This window comes from Schistocerca piceifrons, chromosome 6 (assembly GCF_021461385.2).
Source record: "Schistocerca piceifrons isolate TAMUIC-IGC-003096 chromosome 6, iqSchPice1.1, whole genome shotgun sequence".
NCBI classification, from domain to species: domain Eukaryota; kingdom Metazoa; phylum Arthropoda; class Insecta; order Orthoptera; family Acrididae; genus Schistocerca; species Schistocerca piceifrons.
The window spans coordinates 67,022,161-67,039,211 of NC_060143.1; positions in this window are offsets into that span (position 1 = coordinate 67,022,161).

Sequence of the window (17,051 nt, forward strand, 5' to 3'; positions counted from 1 at the left end):
TTGCTGCAGAAACCTTAAACATATTGTCAGTTCGAATATAATGAACTTCTTTGAGACTGAGAAGCTTATTTCCACGAATCAACATGGTTTTAGAAAGCATCGCTCGTGCTAAACTCAGCTTGCCTTTTCCCTGTTCTGACATGATATTCTGCGAACTATGGATGAAGGGTAGCAATCAGATTCCATGTTTCTAGATTTCCGGAAAGTGTTTGACACGGTGCCCATTTGCAGGCTGTTAATGAAGATTCGAGCACGCGGATTGAGTTCACAGACATATGAGTGGCTCAAAGGCTTCTGAAGTAATAGAACACAGTTTGTTGTACTCGAGGGCGAACGCTTATCACAGACCAGCGAAGGGTGGTAGGACGGCTGTTATTCTCTGTAGACATAAATGATATGGCGGACAGGGTGGGTAGCAATCTACTGTTGCTTGCAGGTGATGCTGTGGTGTACGGGAAGATGTCGAAGCTGAGTGACTGTAGGAAGATACAAGATATCTAGTTTGTATGATGAATGGCAGCTAGCTCTAGATGTGGAAAAATGTAAGTTAATGCGGATGAGTAGGAAGAACAAACCTGCAATCTTCGGTTACAGCATTACTAGTGCACTGCTTGACAGGATCAAGTCGTTCAAGTATCTGGGAGTAACGTTCCAAAGCGATATGAAATGGACCAAACTTGTGAGGACTGTTATAGGAAAGGCGAATGGTCGGTTTCGGTTATTGGGAGAATTTTAGGATAGAGTCGTTCACCTGTAAAGGTAACCGCATATGGGACGCTGGTGCGACCCATTCTTGAGTACCCCTCAAATGTTTGGGATCCGTACCTGTTCGGATTGAAGGGAGACATCGAAGCAATTCAGAGACGGGCTGATAGTGTTGCTACCGTAGGTTGGAACAAAACATAACTCAGATGGGAATCCCTGGCGGGAAGGTGAGTTCTTTTCGAGATGATGATGTCCCACACTCCGAGGGGCGTAGGGGACGATGCGGGAGACCCGCACCGCTTACTACGGAAGGTCCTAGTGGAAGTGGTTTGCCATTGCCTTCCTCCGACGGTAATGGGGATGAATGATGATGATGAAGACAACACAACAACAGCCAGTCATTTCGAGGCAGGGAAAATCCCTGACCCCACCGGGAATCGAACCCGGGACCCCGTGCGCGGAAAGCGAGAACGATACCGCAAGACAGCGAGCTGCGGCCTCTTTTCGAGAAACACTGTTGAGAAAATTAAGAGAACCGGTATCTGAAGCTAACAGCCGAACGATTCAACTATTCTGTTGCGCCAGCATACGTTGCACCTAAGGAACACGAAGATAAGACGAGAAATTACGGCTCTTGCGGAGGCATGTATATATAGTCGTTTTTCCCTCGCTCTGTATGCTAGTGGAACAGGAAAGCAAATGACTAGTAGTGGTACATGGTACACACAGCCGCGCACTGTACGGTGGCTTGTGGAATATCTATGTAGATGTAGATGTAGGTTCTTTTCTCTGTAAAACGTAATGACTTTTTTGCTTTCAGGTATTACATGTCTTTTGTAGACTAGAAGGACACTAATAGGAGAAAAATAGCAAGACCTTGCGTAACCTTTCAGTGTGCGACCAAAACAAAGCAAACACCATAATAATTGTTGAGAAGACACGAAAGCACAAAATCCATCTCTGCAATAGAAGTGAGCTCGACCAGAAAACTTCCAATGTTAGCAGACACTGCCACAGTCAAAAATGGTTCAAATGGCTCTGAGCACTATGGGACTCAACTGCTGAGGTCATTAGTCCCCTAGAACTTAGAACTAGTTAAACCTAACTAACCTAAGGACATCACAAACATCCATGCCCGAGGCAGGATTCGAACCTGCGACCGTAGCGGTCTCGCGGTTCCAGACTGCAGCACCTTTAACCGCACGGCCACTTCGGCCGGCCACTGCCACAGTCCCTCGTCTTTGAGCATCCGCAGTGTGTAGTATACTCGCAAATTCAGAACTCCACACTCGGCACAATCTATAAATCACTGATACCATAGACACACTCACGACATGGTTGGTTTCTGATTTTCACGCAGACACGAAAAGCGCACGTATTTCGAGTAGTCGATTTTGACCAGAAAGTCGCTCGTGTAAAGCGGGCTTCAGACTGGCTATGTGCTTCTCGATGGATGTTAATAACGAGCATCAAAACCGATTCAGGGATTAGTGAACACAGGGTTGTCGTAGCGAGATTGAATATTTTAATCCCCAAATCCTCGAAAAATAAGCGAAAAATATACCTATTCAAAAACTCAGATAAAAATTCACTTGACGCCTTCCTGAAAGACAAAATCCACACATTCCAAATTAATAATATAAGTATAGACCAGATGTGGCTTAAATTCAGAGAAATAGTATCGGCAGCAATTGAGAAATTTATACCAAATAAATTAACAGACGACGGCGATCTTTTGCCGCGCGGGATTAGCCGAGCGGTCTCAGGCGCTGCAGTCATGGACTGTGCGGCTGGTCCCGGCGGAGATACGAGTCCTCCCTCGGGCATGGGTGTGTGTGTTTGCCCTTAGGATAATTTAGGTTCACTACTGTGTAAGCTTAGGGACTGATGGCTCAAAATGGTTCAAATGGCTCTGAGCACAATGGGACTTAACATCTATGGTCATCAGTCCCCTAGAACTTAGAACTACTTAAACCTAACTAACCTAAGGACATCACACACATCATGCCCGAGGCAGGATTCGAACCTGCGACCGTAGCAGTCGCGCGGTTCCGAACTGAGCGCCTAGAACCGCTAGGGACTGAAGACCTTAGCAGTTAAGTCCCATAAGATTTGACACACATTTGAACATCTTTTACAGAACCTCCAATTTAGCGCGGACTTGAATGCGAGATGCCTATAACAGTTTCCACAACGAAACTTTGCCTCGAAACCAAGCAGAAAATCCAAAGAGATTCTGGTCGTACGCGAAGTATGTTAGCGGCTAGAAACAATCAACGCCTTCTCTACGCGATAGCAATGGAGATACTATCGAGGGTAGTGCTGCCAAAGCAGAGTTGCTAAACACAGCCTTCCGAAATGCCTTCACAAAAGAAGACGCAGTAAATATTCCAGAATTCGAATCGAGAACAGCTGCCAACATGAGTAGCGTAGAAGTAAATATCCTCGGAATAGTGAAGCAACTTAAATCACTTAATGAAAGCAAGTCTTCTGGCCCAGACTGTATACCAGTTAGGTTCCTTTCGCAGTATGTTGATGCATTAGGTCCATCGTATACAGCCGTACCCAAAGACTGGAAAGTTGCACAGGTCATACCATTATTAAAGAAAGGTTGTAGGAGTAATCCACTAAATTACAGGTCCATATCGTTAACGTCGATATGCAGCAGTATTTTAGAACAGGAACAGCAAAGGTGCCTATAACAATACCTTCGCGAACGCCATAAATCACTTCTGTTTCAGCCGGCCGAAGTGGCCGTGCGGTTAAAGGCGCTGCAGTCTGGAACCGCAAGACCGCTACAGTCGCAGGTTCGAATCCTGCCTCGGGCATGGATGTTTGTGGTGTCCTTAGGTTAGTTAGGTTTAACTAGTTCTAAGTTCTAGGGGACTAATGACCTCAGCAGTTGAGTCCCATAGTGCTCAGAGCCATTTTGAACTTCTGTTTCACTCGATGACTTTCCGTCAGTTACTACGAACTGTGATCTCTCTGACAGGAAATCACAAATCCAGTCACATAACTGAGACTATACTCCATAAGCACGCAATTTCACTACGAACCGCTTGTGTGGTACAGTGTCAAAAGCCTTACGGAAATCCAGGAATACGGAATCGATCTGGAATCCCTTATCAATAGTATTCAACAATTCATGTGAATAAAGAGTTAGTTGTGTCCTATTGGAGATACTGTTCTGTCCCGAATGACGTGATAGTCGACGGGACATTAAACGCCACCTTCCCTGCAACATTATTACAACTCAGAAATGCTATCTTTCCGCAAATGTTGTCCTGAAACGCACTTATCTCGCGTCTTGATTGCTGGGGCCTCCACCGGTGCTGGTCGAAACCTATAAAGACGTTTTCATGGAGCTGATTTCACTGACACACACTAAAAAAGCTAAACGACTGACCGGATATGTAACGAAGAGGAATCTATAGAAAGTGTGGTGTACACGAAATAAATTTATTTTCAGCACCTGTGTAACACGTAGAGGTGCAACCACGTGGAGTAACATACGGTAAGGGAGACTGTAAAAAAATAAAACGGATAAAAGTAATGTTATATGCTTCTCTAATATGTGTCCGTATTAGTATAAAGCATGAAACAGGACCCTGTAAAAATGAAAAAAAAATCCGTGAAAAGATCTCTGGCACTTCCTGATTGCTGTCCAGGGAAAAAGGGTGCCTATGAATCTAATACTCTTCCGCGGGACACCAGTCGGATTTTAGCCAACCAGGCATTAGAAAGAGCCAGCGATCTTTTCACTATTGTGCCTCAAGAAGACTTACAAACCTATAAATTTTCTTCTTAGACTGTGCCATAAATTTCTCCCCATTTCGATTCTGCACCTCTTCATGGTTATCCGATCTACTCGTCTAATCTTCAACAGTCCTCCGTAACACCACATTTCAAACTCTTCTGTTTTCTTCTTTTCTGTTCTGCTTATCGTCCAAGTTTGACTTCAGTACAAGGTTACATTTCAGACAAATACGTTCAGAAAAGATTTCCAAACACTAATATTAATATTAGCTGTTAATATAATTACACTACTGGCCATTAAAATTGCTACACCACCAAGATGACGTGCTACAGACGCGAAATTTAACCGACAGGAAGAAGATGCTGTGATATGCAAATGATTAGCTTTTCAGAGCATTCACACAAGGTTGGCGCCAGTGGCGACACCTACAACGTGCTGACATAAGGAAAGTTTCAAACCCTCGCATTCGGGAGGACGCCAGTTCAATCCCGCCTCGGACCATTCTGATTTAGGTTTTCCGTGATTTCCCTAAATCACTCCAGGCAAATGCCGGGATGGTTCCTCTGAAAGGGCACGGCCAACTTCCTTCCCCATCCTTCCCTCATCCGATGAGACCGATGACCTCGCTATCTGGTCTACTTTCCCAAAGAACCCAACCCACCCAAAGTTTCCAAGCGATTTCTCATACACAAACAGCAGTTGACCGGCGTTGCTTTTCAGAGCATTCACACAAGGTTGGCGCCAGTGGCGACACCTACAACGTGCTGACATAAGGAAAGTTTCAAACCCTCGCATTCGGGAGGACGCCAGTTCAATCCCGCCTCGGACCATTCTGATTTAGGTTTTCCGTGATTTCCCTAAATCACTCCAGGCAAATGCCGGGATGGTTCCTCTGAAAGGGCACGGCCAACTTCCTTCCCCATCCTTCCCTCATCCGATGAGACCGATGACCTCGCTATCTGGTCTCCTTTCCCAAAGAACCCAACCCACCCAAAGTTTCCAAGCGATTTCTCATACACAAACAGCAGTTGACCGGCGTTGCCTGGTGAAACGTTGTTGTGATGCCTCAGGTAAGGAGGAGAAATGCGTACCATCACGTTTCCGACTTTGATAAAGGTCGGATTGTAGCGTATCGCGATTGCGGTTTATCGTATCGCGACATTGCTGCTCGCGTTGGTCGAGATCCAATGACTGTTAGCAGAATATGGAATCGATGGGTTCAGGAGGGTAATACGGAACGCTGTGCTGGATTCCAACGGCCTCGTATCACTAGCAGTCGAGATGACAGGCACCTTATCTGCATGGCTGTAACGGATCATGCAGCCACGTGTCGATCCCTGAGCCAACAGATGTTGACGTTTGCAAGACAACAACCATCTGCACGAACAGTTCGACGACGTTTGCAACAGCATGGACTATCAGCTCGGAGACCATGGCTGCGGTTACCCTTGACGCTGCATCAGACAGGAGAGCTACGATGGTGTACTTAACAATGAACCTGGTTGCACGAATGGCAAATTGTAATTTTTTCGGATGAATCCAGGTTCTGTTTAAAGCATCATGATGGTCGCATCCGTGTTTCGCGAAGTCGCGGTGAACGTACATTGGAAGCGTATATCTGTCACAGCCATACTGGCGTATCACCCGGCGTGATGGTATGGGGTGCCATTGGTTACACGTCTCGGTCACCGCTTGTTCGCATGGACGGCACTTTGAACAGTGGACGTTACATTTCAGATGTGTTACGACCCGTGGCTCTACCCTTCATTCGATCCCTGCGAAACCTTACATTTCAGCAGGATAATGCACGACCGCATGTTGCAGGTCCTGTACGGGCCTTTCTGGATACAGATAATGTTCGACTGCTGTCCTGGCCAGCACATTCTCCAGATTTCTCGCCAATTGAAATCATCTGGTCAATAGTGGCCGAGCAACTGGCTCGTCACAATACGCCAGTGACTATTCTTGATGAACTGTGGTATCGTGTTGAAGCTGCATGGACAGCTGTACCTGTACACGCCATCCAAGCTCTGTTTGACTCAATGCCCAGGCGTATCAAAGGCCGTTATTTCGGCCAGAGGTGGTTGTTCTGGGTACTGATTTCTCAGGATCTATGCACCCAAATTGCGTGAAAATGTAATCACATGTCAGTTCTAGTATAATATATTTGTCCAATTAATATCCGTTTATCATCTGCATTTCTTCTTGGTGTAGCAATTCTAATGGCCAGTAGTGTATTTCTCTTTTTAGAAACTCTTTTCTGCAGGTACAGTTTCCGACTCGAGCCATTATCTTGCTAATTTCCCCATGTACGTCAAGAATGCGTAAGGGGACTGTAGACACATGTACATCGTCAATAGCAGTGGTTCAGTCGTGCTTAGTTTCTCCTTAGAGAGTCGGGTGCTGAGTTCTTATTGCTAAGTGTATGTCTACTCTAAGACGAACGCCTGTGCTACACTCACTCGCTGATTTGAGACTGAACACGCTACATATATTCGCGTGTAGCACTCTGCCACTTTGGCTAGCGATCCTTCTCCTCAATGTGCTGTTCACAGACTCTCTGCAGTGGCAGCCTGAATGGACCTTGGCTCGTATCAGACTAGCTCATTTGACAGAGCGGCGCCCTAGCAAGATCGTCATTCACAGCAATGTGCTAAGACACTAAGTTCGGATTTATGCCAGCGATTTTACTGTAAGATGCTTCTGTCTCCTCAGCCCGTCCCTCATCACTGTAAATTGATTCCAATGTCCGTCGTTTCTAATCCCACAGCGCCAGCCTGTGTGAGGCTGCAGTTGCATCAGCTGTGCACACACGGACCAGTTTACGTATTGATAACATATCCTCACGAGGGCACCACGTCTTATCTCGGGCTGTTCTCTGCAGCGAGAATAACGTTCTGAGCTATCTCAAAGAGATGAGCAAGGTGCTCTTGCGAGGCGATTCGCTCGCTGTTTCTGAGTATACTAATTCCAGCGATGGGGACGCTTAATGAAACTGTGTACTTTATATACGTTTCGTTCAAAACCAGCGAAACGGTAAAGCTAGAGGAATGATTAAGGCACATATAAAGACCCTACCGTCCTCTTTCTAGTTCTCAAACATAGCGTTCTCTTTGTCTGTTTCTTCGAGAATCTCGTGGTGTCTGTGCAGCAGTATGACCTTGCTACGTATTTGTTTATCATCCGTAGTGTCTAAATTCGGACTCGCAAATCCAGGCAACAATATTTACCCATAGAACACTGTGATATATTATAACGCAATCTTTGACTAATCTTGACCGCGTGTTTATGTAACTGAATTTTAATTTGGCTATGGGACATCTACTGAAGCATTTAGTAGACGAACCATTGGGTCGTTGTATTTAGCGACAAAGTACTCGTCGCACTTTACTGCTCACCTTGAATTATACTTTTGATGATTTATGTCTTGCACTAAACTTAGTGACTGCATTCACTACTGGAACAGGAACCATGACAAAACGCAGCTCGTACAATTCCTCACGAAATTCAACTCTACTATGTAATAAGTACAGTCGCCACGTTCTGAACGAACGACTTCTGAAAGTTAAATCTGTTCTTCGAACAGTCATTTAGTACACGCTTTAATAAAGTTATGCTTGCTTTTTTAGAATCAGGATCAAACCGACACAAATATTTACGACTTTCTTTGGTTACTTTAAATCATTTCGGAAAAAAAACATTTAAAGTTACATTTGTCATTTGAATTAAGATAATACACTCTTCGAAGTGTAAGAAAATGATTTTGTGGAAATAAATGGTACTTAATAACTACAACAAAGTGACCCGTAAATATGTGTAATACTCTGTCTCGGTGAACTGATTGTGTCATAGAAATTAATGTAGTTGCTGTTACATTCAGCATTGATAAATGTTGATGTAGGATTTACAAAAAATGGAATGGGTGCTTGAAGGTAAATAGTCAGAAATTAAGTGTCTCTATACAGACCAAAAACACACTTGTTCACAGTAAGTGCTCTCCTTTAACAAAAACAAAAAATTGAATAGTTTGCAGCTTGTCTTGTCACGAGTAGCATTGTTGAGGATACGGTGCGTAAAACACTTCTGCAAGTTCTTCACGTCTCCGGTTAAAATTATGTGACAACGGCGTCGTAATGGCTGTCCTTATTAAGCCTGCCCGAAGCAAAGTTTGCATAAACGTTGAGGCACCATAATTTAGCCTGGTAAGTCCTGCAACCACGACTAATAATTACCAGAGATAATTACTTCGTGGAGAAGCCTTAATGAACGTATTCTTCCAATAACATGTGCCCACGTTAGCATACAATAATAATGTCGTTCAGAGCGCACCAAAAGACGACGTCTGACTTTCACTGCTGACTGGCTAGTCCCCACTGCTCAGTCTGCCTGCGGCAAACTTCCTTCCTCAAAACGGAACGTGACAAGGGCACCTGTCACCACTATCTCAGCACCATCCACCGGGTCTGCTTCCTTCTCCCTATCCATTGCAGAAAAGGCGCTCACCAAACGGAAACGACAAGGGGAAGACCTGGGCTATCGACACGCCTAATCTTCTTTTTTATTCACGATATTACCTTTTTTGTAAGAATAATTAATACCAAGTTAAGGATTTAACATTGTACACAAAAGATTTGTTTTATCTTCTTAATTCCAGAATTAGAAAAATAGATAGTGCCCAGAGCAAATCTTTTAGTTGAAAACTATCCTCAGGATCAGGACAATGCGCAACCTTAAGACAGCCGATACATTCATTAATTTGACTTAGATAACACCACAAGTAAGGGAAGTTCAAAGAAAATGGAGTTAGAGTACAATCTCATCCAAAACCGATGTAATAAAAGATCAGTATCATTCCAGGCAAAAACTGAACACTACGCAACAGTAATTAAAAAGGAAGCGCTTTACGGATCCGAATGCCTAACACTGAATAAAGGAGGTGAACAAACAGAACTGGAAAAGAAAAAAAGAATAATACTCAGAAAAATTTTAGGATCACAAAAGAACAAAGATAACAATTGGACGAATAGGAGAAATGGAGATCTATATAGAAACATAGAAACAATTGCAGACTAAATAAGAGAAAGGAGATTAATATTTTACGGTCATACGTACAGAATGAATGACAACAGGCTAACGGGGAAAATTTCTAACTTCATTTCCAAATTGAAGGACACCACGGGATGGCTGGAAGAGACAAGAAAGGACTTGAGAACTTAACGTCGCAGAAAATGCCAAACAGAACAGGGAAAGTTTCAGGCTACGAATCAATACAGCAAAATTTCCTGTCCAACAACGAAATTCACGACCTAGGAGGGTGATGTCAAATGAACGGAGGCAGGACATCAGCCAACGTATGAAGGAGTTCTTTCAAAATAAAAAAAACATCCTACCTTTACCTTAGGTTCTAGAACTTCGACATCAGGCCACAAGTGGCCCATGAGGACCATCCGCCCACCGTGTAATCCGCAGCTGAGGATGCGGATAGGACGGGCGTGTGGTCAGCACACCGCTCTCCCTGTCGATACGTTGGTTTTCTGTGACCGGAGCCGCTACTATTCGGTCGAGGAGCTCCTCGATTGGCATCCGAGGCTGAGTGCACTCCGAAAAATGGCAACAGCTTATGGCGGCCCGGATGGTCACCCATCCAAGTGCCGGCCACACCCGACAGCGCTTAACTTCGGTGATCTGGCGGGAACCGGTGTATCCACTTGCGGCAAGGCCGTTGCCCACCTTAGGTTTTAAGTGGTCTATAACTGTCTAAATTCTGTAATATAAAGAACGCTAGAACAAGAAACTAATTTCGCATTTACCATTCTACTTACACTTTCACAAAAATTATTAAATAAGGTCGTCAGATCTCGACAACACGCCACGTACATGGACAATAAGACTATTCCATTATACACTGGTCTGGACTTAGGGAGGAATTGTGTTCAAATCCTCTTCCATCGTTGACTGTTAGGTCTTCCATGGTTTCCATAAAACTATTTAGCCCAATGCCAAGACGGTTCATTTCCTATCCTTGGTCCATTTGACTTCTGCTCCGTCGCCAATTACCTTCTGTACGCCGTAAAGTTAGAGCCTGATAGATATCTTCCTTTTAAGGGGCTCCGGAAAGGCTCAAAATCATGAAAAGTTCAATTTTTACTTTTTGGCGTTTTCTAAATCTGCAGACTATTACCTTTTAATAGATATATAATTTATTCAATTCCGAAGACTACAACTATTTTTAAATTTTTTTTGAAATGTGTTCTACATGGGCGTGACCCACTGTGGCGCTGTTAAACTGCTGTCAAATGGTGTTATTATTAACGTCCGTGTTCATCAGGTACATTTTAGTGATGTGAGATAAAGTATGTGTTGTGGCTAACCTGTGATGGTTCAATATATATCGCTGGTGTGATTGTCGATTGTTTCATGTTTATTTACTCTGTCGTTATCTCGAAAATATTCGTAATTAATTCTGTTTCTTGAGTCTTTGTTTTGTTGAAGTATAATAATGAGTAAAAGTAAAGTTATTAGAAATCCTCTGAAGGCTTTTAAGAAAAGGAGAAATGTTGGGAAGCCAAAGGTATGTGTTATTACTGTAAACAATAAAGACGATTACCAAGTGAGTGAACCTAACCTCTCAAGTACACCTGCCCATAGCAGTCAAAGTGGGAAAGAAAATACTTCACAGAAGAAGCTTGGTTCAATGAGTGAAAACTATGAATGTTTTATGGGCGAATCGGATGTGAATAAAATATTTGATATGTCGGTTCTCAAAGGAATTTTTTCAAACTGTGTAAGATGTATTCATTGTAGTGGAGTTGGTCTGGAACTCTCCATAATAAAGCACGTAGGACTTGCTAGTGAAATACAACTGAAATGTGATAAGTGTTCATACATGACCACCTTTTGGAACAGTGTTGCAGTAACTGCAACTGAAGAAAATGGTAGCAAAATCTACGAACACAACAACGAGCGATGCTTGCTTTAGACAAGGAACGCCTTCGGGCTGCAGACAGGGCTGTAAAGAGTCTAGAAATAGAAGCAAGAGTAAACAGGAGGAGGAACAAGAGGAAGCTGGAGGAGGAGTTTGCAGAGGATGAAGATAATCCATCCTATGGACCTGGAATGCACTAAAAAGTTAATCCAATCTTTGTCGCTCGATTCCCAAAACTTTTATTTTCTCATATTAATTACATGTTTTCTAAGGATCTTCCAAACATATTTGTTTCAAACTTTCAGTAAATGTTACACAGTACCTTCTGCATAATTTAACACAGCCTTTTTCCAAAAAACTGTATATTTTTGAATATATAAATAAAAAATTGCAAAAAAATGTTGTGAATTTTCATTACAATCGAAAAAAAATCATCTTTAATAACTGAACTAAAATTTTGTAAAATCCCTGTGTTAAGTTGTAGCCCATATTCCAATAAATAATCTGTAAAAAGTTCAACTTCCTACCTCAAATACTTTGTGAGGAAAGATGTAATTTATAAGCGTTACTTTAACATTGCAAGTATAGGGCGTTCCGGAGCCCCTTAAAGCATCCGCATATTACAGTCTCTTCGTCTTCCATTGTACTGAAATCACTCTTTATAGAATTTGAACTTCGCCCTAGCCTCCTCATAGGTTTCCTCAATTTCAACTGTGTCCACAAATAAGAATAACTGTTATACGGATCCGAACACCGAAACGAAAATTTGTCAAAATGCAGAGCCAGTGAAATAAAGTAAATAAATCATGAAAACATAATTTAGTCAAAAAAATCGTATTCGAACTTAACGTTTCACATACACATTCTGATGAGGCAAAACATTATGACCACCTGCTTAATAGACTGACTATCTTCTTTGGAACGAAATACATCGCTGGTTCTGCGTATCACGCAGAACTGCGTATCACGCATCCGACAGTTTTTGGTCGGTTTGTGGAGGTGTGTGGCATTAGATGGTTACGCACAGATAAGGTATTTCGCGTGAATAACGGGCCGCTGATCTGCGTACGCGGTGGTGGCATCTGATAGTGACGCAGATGGGTTCCATTGGATTTACATCAAGCGAATTTGGTGGCTGAGGCATCAACGAGAGTTCACTATAATGCTCCTCAAACCAATGTAGTACTGTTATGGCTCCTAGACACGGACAATTATAATGCAGAAAGATGACATCACCGTCGGGGAAGGGATCAAGCATGAAGGGATGCAGATGGTTCGCAGCTGTCAGTGAGTCTTCGATCACTATCACACGTCCCATGCAAGCGCAGGAGAATGACTCCCATAGCATAACACCGCTCCCACCAGCCTGCGTCCATGACGCGCTGCATGTTTCAAGCCGCCGTTCGCCTCCATGACGGTCTTTGTGGAGACGACCAGAGACCTAGTGTAGCAAAAATGTGATTCACTCAAAGAGCCGACGCTCGAATCCCGATGGTCCCGTGCCCACTGCAATCGTAACTGACGACGTCGTCGGGTCAAAATGGGAAGACGTAGAGGTGGTCTGCTGGGGAGCTCCGCGTTCAGCAATGTACGATGAACGGATTGCTCCGAAACACTTGTCCGTGCATCAGCATTGTGCCTTTTCGGCAGAGATGGCACGGATCACCATCTATCCCATTTTACAGAGCAGACAAGCCTGCGAAGCCCACCTTCTGTGAAGAGTCTTGGGCATCCAACCATTTAGCGCATGTTGTTGTTGTTGTTGTTGTTGTTTTCTTCAGTCCTGAGACTGGTTTGATGCAGCTCTCCATGCTACTCTATCCTGTGCAAGCTTCTTCATCTCCCAGTACCCACTGCAGCCTACATCCTTCTGAATCTGCTTAGTGTATTCATCTCTTGGTCTCCCTCTACGATTTTTACCCTCCACGCTGCCCTCCAGTACCAAATTGGTGATCCCTTGATGCCTCAGAACATGTCCTACCAACCGATCCCTTCTTCTTGTCAAGTTGTGCCACAAACTCCTCTTCTCCCCAATTCTATTCAATACCTCCTCATTAGTTATGTGATCTACCCATCTAATCTTCAGTATTCTTCTGTGGCACCACATTTCGAAAGCTTCTATTCTCTTCTTGTCTAAACTATTTATCGTCCATGTTTCACTTCCATACATGGCTACACTCCATACAAATACTTTCAGAAACGACTACTTGACACTTAAATCAATACTCGATGTTAACAAATTTCTCTTCTTCAGAAACGCTTTCCTTGCCATTGCCAGTCTACATTTTATATCCTCTCCACTTCGACCATAATCAGTTATTTTGCTCCCCAAATAGCAAAACTCCTCTACTACTTTAAGTGTCTCATTTCCTAATCTAATTCCCTCAGAATCACCCGATTTAATTCGACTACATTTAGCATAGTGGCAGTTTTACTGTCCTTTACCTCATTCCCTAAATGCTCACGACAGTAGCATGTGAACACTCGCCCATCTCCGCCGTTTCATAGATACTCCCTTACAGCTTCTGGGTACTGACAATCCGCCCTTTGTCAAAGTCGCTTATCTCAATCGATTTCCCATTTGCAGCCCATATCTCTACTAGGGTGATCCCTCGTCCGTGTCTGCTCTGCTTACATACTTTTGTTACCGCGTCAGCTGGCCAGAGTGGCCGAGCGGTTCTAGGCGCTACAGTCTGGAGCCGCGCGACCGCTACTGTCACAGGTTCGAATCCTGCCTCGGGCATGGATGTGTGTGCTGTCCTTAGGTTAGTTAGGTTTAAGTAGTTCTAAGTTCTAGGGGACTGATGACCTCAGAAGTCCCATAGTGCTCAGAGCCATCTGAGCCATTTACCGCGTCACGTGCCCGCAACGCCGCCAGGTGGCACGCTACGTCGTTGTTGGCAGTGGTCATAATATTCTGGCTGATCATTGCATCTGTTAATCAATACCTAGCGTGTCACCTGACCGTATGTAGCGGTACCATTACGTTTTTCTCCTTCTCTGTGCCACTGAAACGTGGCTGCTATTTCGGCTCGTATCACTACGTATCAAATGTTGTTCAATATGAAATTCCCAAAGACGCCAGCATGAGTTAGTTGGCGGTACGCCCTGCGCGACTGTCTTCGAGCTGACACGTGGCGGGATGACGTTAATGACTTCTCAAGTTCTTTGGAGCAGCGGCCAATCACATATTTACTGGCGAAAGTTTGAAAGGGCCGGTTCTCTTTCTGGAACCAATGGTCGAACTTCTGTATTCGACAGACGCAGAACGAAACGGAACGGTATACAGCTTTATTTTCTGGGATCACTCATGTAGGTATAATGCGTACCTCTCTCAGCTGGAATCAAGTTAGTTAACTACATTGGAAGCCTTCTATCGTGCATTATCTTCTAGTGTCATAAAGTAGCGTTATTTCACATTCTTTTCAGAACCCAAGCCCCAGTGAGTATAACTATTCCTTTGCCGCTTCTACTGATGCATGATGAATTACATACACCGTTACTCTTAACATTTACAGTGCTAGTGGACTTCCGTTTCATCTTTGTATTTTATTTACACTGTTACTTAACGAGTCCCCCTTATGTGCCAGTTTCGTTTCATAAAATGTTATGAAATAAATGTTGGGAAGATAAAATATACCTTTTCCAAATGAGAGTAATTTTCGCCCAGGTTTGCTTCCATCTCCCTCACTTCCCGACTTGATACAACACAAGTGTCCTGTATCAAACTGTTCTTCTCAACTTCCTCTACACCACTGTGATACATTGTAAACAATGACAATGCTTGAACAATTCAGAAAACAAATAACAATGTACATTAAATGTGTTGTGTCTCGAAAACCGTTCGGAATAGTGCGTATGACCATATGAAATTTTTTGTTCGGAATCACTACTACTATCACTACTAAAATCATGTACCTTTCCTCCTGGCTCGCCCACCATACATACTGTATAGGTTTGCATGTCATGCAGATGACATGCACAAGTGCATTGCACAGATGATGTCTCTAAGGGAGTATAAGTTACAGTCAGTGCCAATCAAACTAAAAAGACAGAAAAATGTGTAACTATGACCTACAGATTACTTAGCAGTGCTGAGCTTACTGCAGCCTTCTCAGCTAGCAACATTTTACAAAGTAGACTGAAGCACACAGAAAAAAAAATCCACCACAATAGATTTTTAAGTTCAATATGTCTGTAATGTGTAAGTGCTACATCGGACAAACGGGGCGCAATTTTCAAACAATATATCGTGGTAGGTTTTGCTAGTAAAAAGTCACTTTTTGGGCAAGATTTAATAGAAAATAAATATTCCCATGAATCAATAAAAAATAATGTAAAAATTCTACACATAAACCCAAAGGATTTGCACCTTAATTTGTTGTTATAAATCGAGATTTTTGCGCAATATAAAAAAGACTCTTCTCAGTTATTGAGTGAAAAGATTGATTTTAAAGAGAAAAATTATTTCCAATTATTCGACTATTTAGTGTAATTTAAATACTTATTCTTCTGTTCTACCTTTTTACTGTTAGTTGACAAACTTGTATAGCATTTGTAAGGTTTTTTAATAACGAAGTTATACAGTTACAATAAAATAATAAAATACATATTGGTTTTTTACGATTAGCAGATAGTTAGTGATTACTTATTACGTTCGTACAGTTATCCTACATATGTCGCTAGGTAACTGTCAGCGTCGTATCATTTATTTTCGTATTTGTTTTTAGTAATAGGCTAGCCATCTTTAACTACTTGACTGAGTAACGAATAGCGTTACATAACAGTTAAATATGCCTTTATAACTATTCTACAGCGCCAGTTAACTTGCAAGTAATAATCCTTTTTTTTGTATGGCTACCAGCAACTAGCTATACATTCTTTATTGCATTATAACATCTTTGACAGTTATGGAAATGCTACGTGTTACCAAGTAATCAGTAGTGTCTTGTAAGTGTACATAGTCCCAAAAAGAGCAGGTGTGAATGGCGCTGGTAATGGCTTCTCGTTCCATGTTAATTCTCTTTTTATTTCATTATATTTTACACAGTAAACTTCAAATGAGCAACTCAGTAGCATTACATAACAGCTAAACAGGCTTTTACAGTTATTTCTGTGTGTCAGGTAACATGCAAGCAACACCTAAGAGCAACTAGCTAGACATACTTCATTACATCGTAATATCTTTGACGGTATTCGAAAAGCTGCACGTTGCTAAGTAACCGGCAGCATCCTCTACAAGTCTACATGCAGATCGTCTTCTAGAGGACAGTGCAGCACCATGTTATTGGTTTCTTACTGTACGTTAATTTTCGTTTTAATATGTTATATTTTACAGTGTAAGTTTAAAATCAGCGACTTAAGCCGACATTATAATTAGCCAAAAGCAAGCTGGTAACAATAATTTTGTAGGCACATTATACACGTTGGTAAGTAACCAGTGACGCCTTATACATATATACTTTACCGTATAGGGCATTGTAAGTTATCGGATTTTTACTGTATGCTATAGCACTATGTTTCAATTCTTTGCATCACAAATATAATTGTGGTTAATCTTACAGCCAATACTATAAACAGATATCATTTTTAAGCTAGTAACTAAATTTGTTCGTCATGTATTCAATAAGCATTTATTTTCTTGGTGTCTGGGGACTTCTGCAG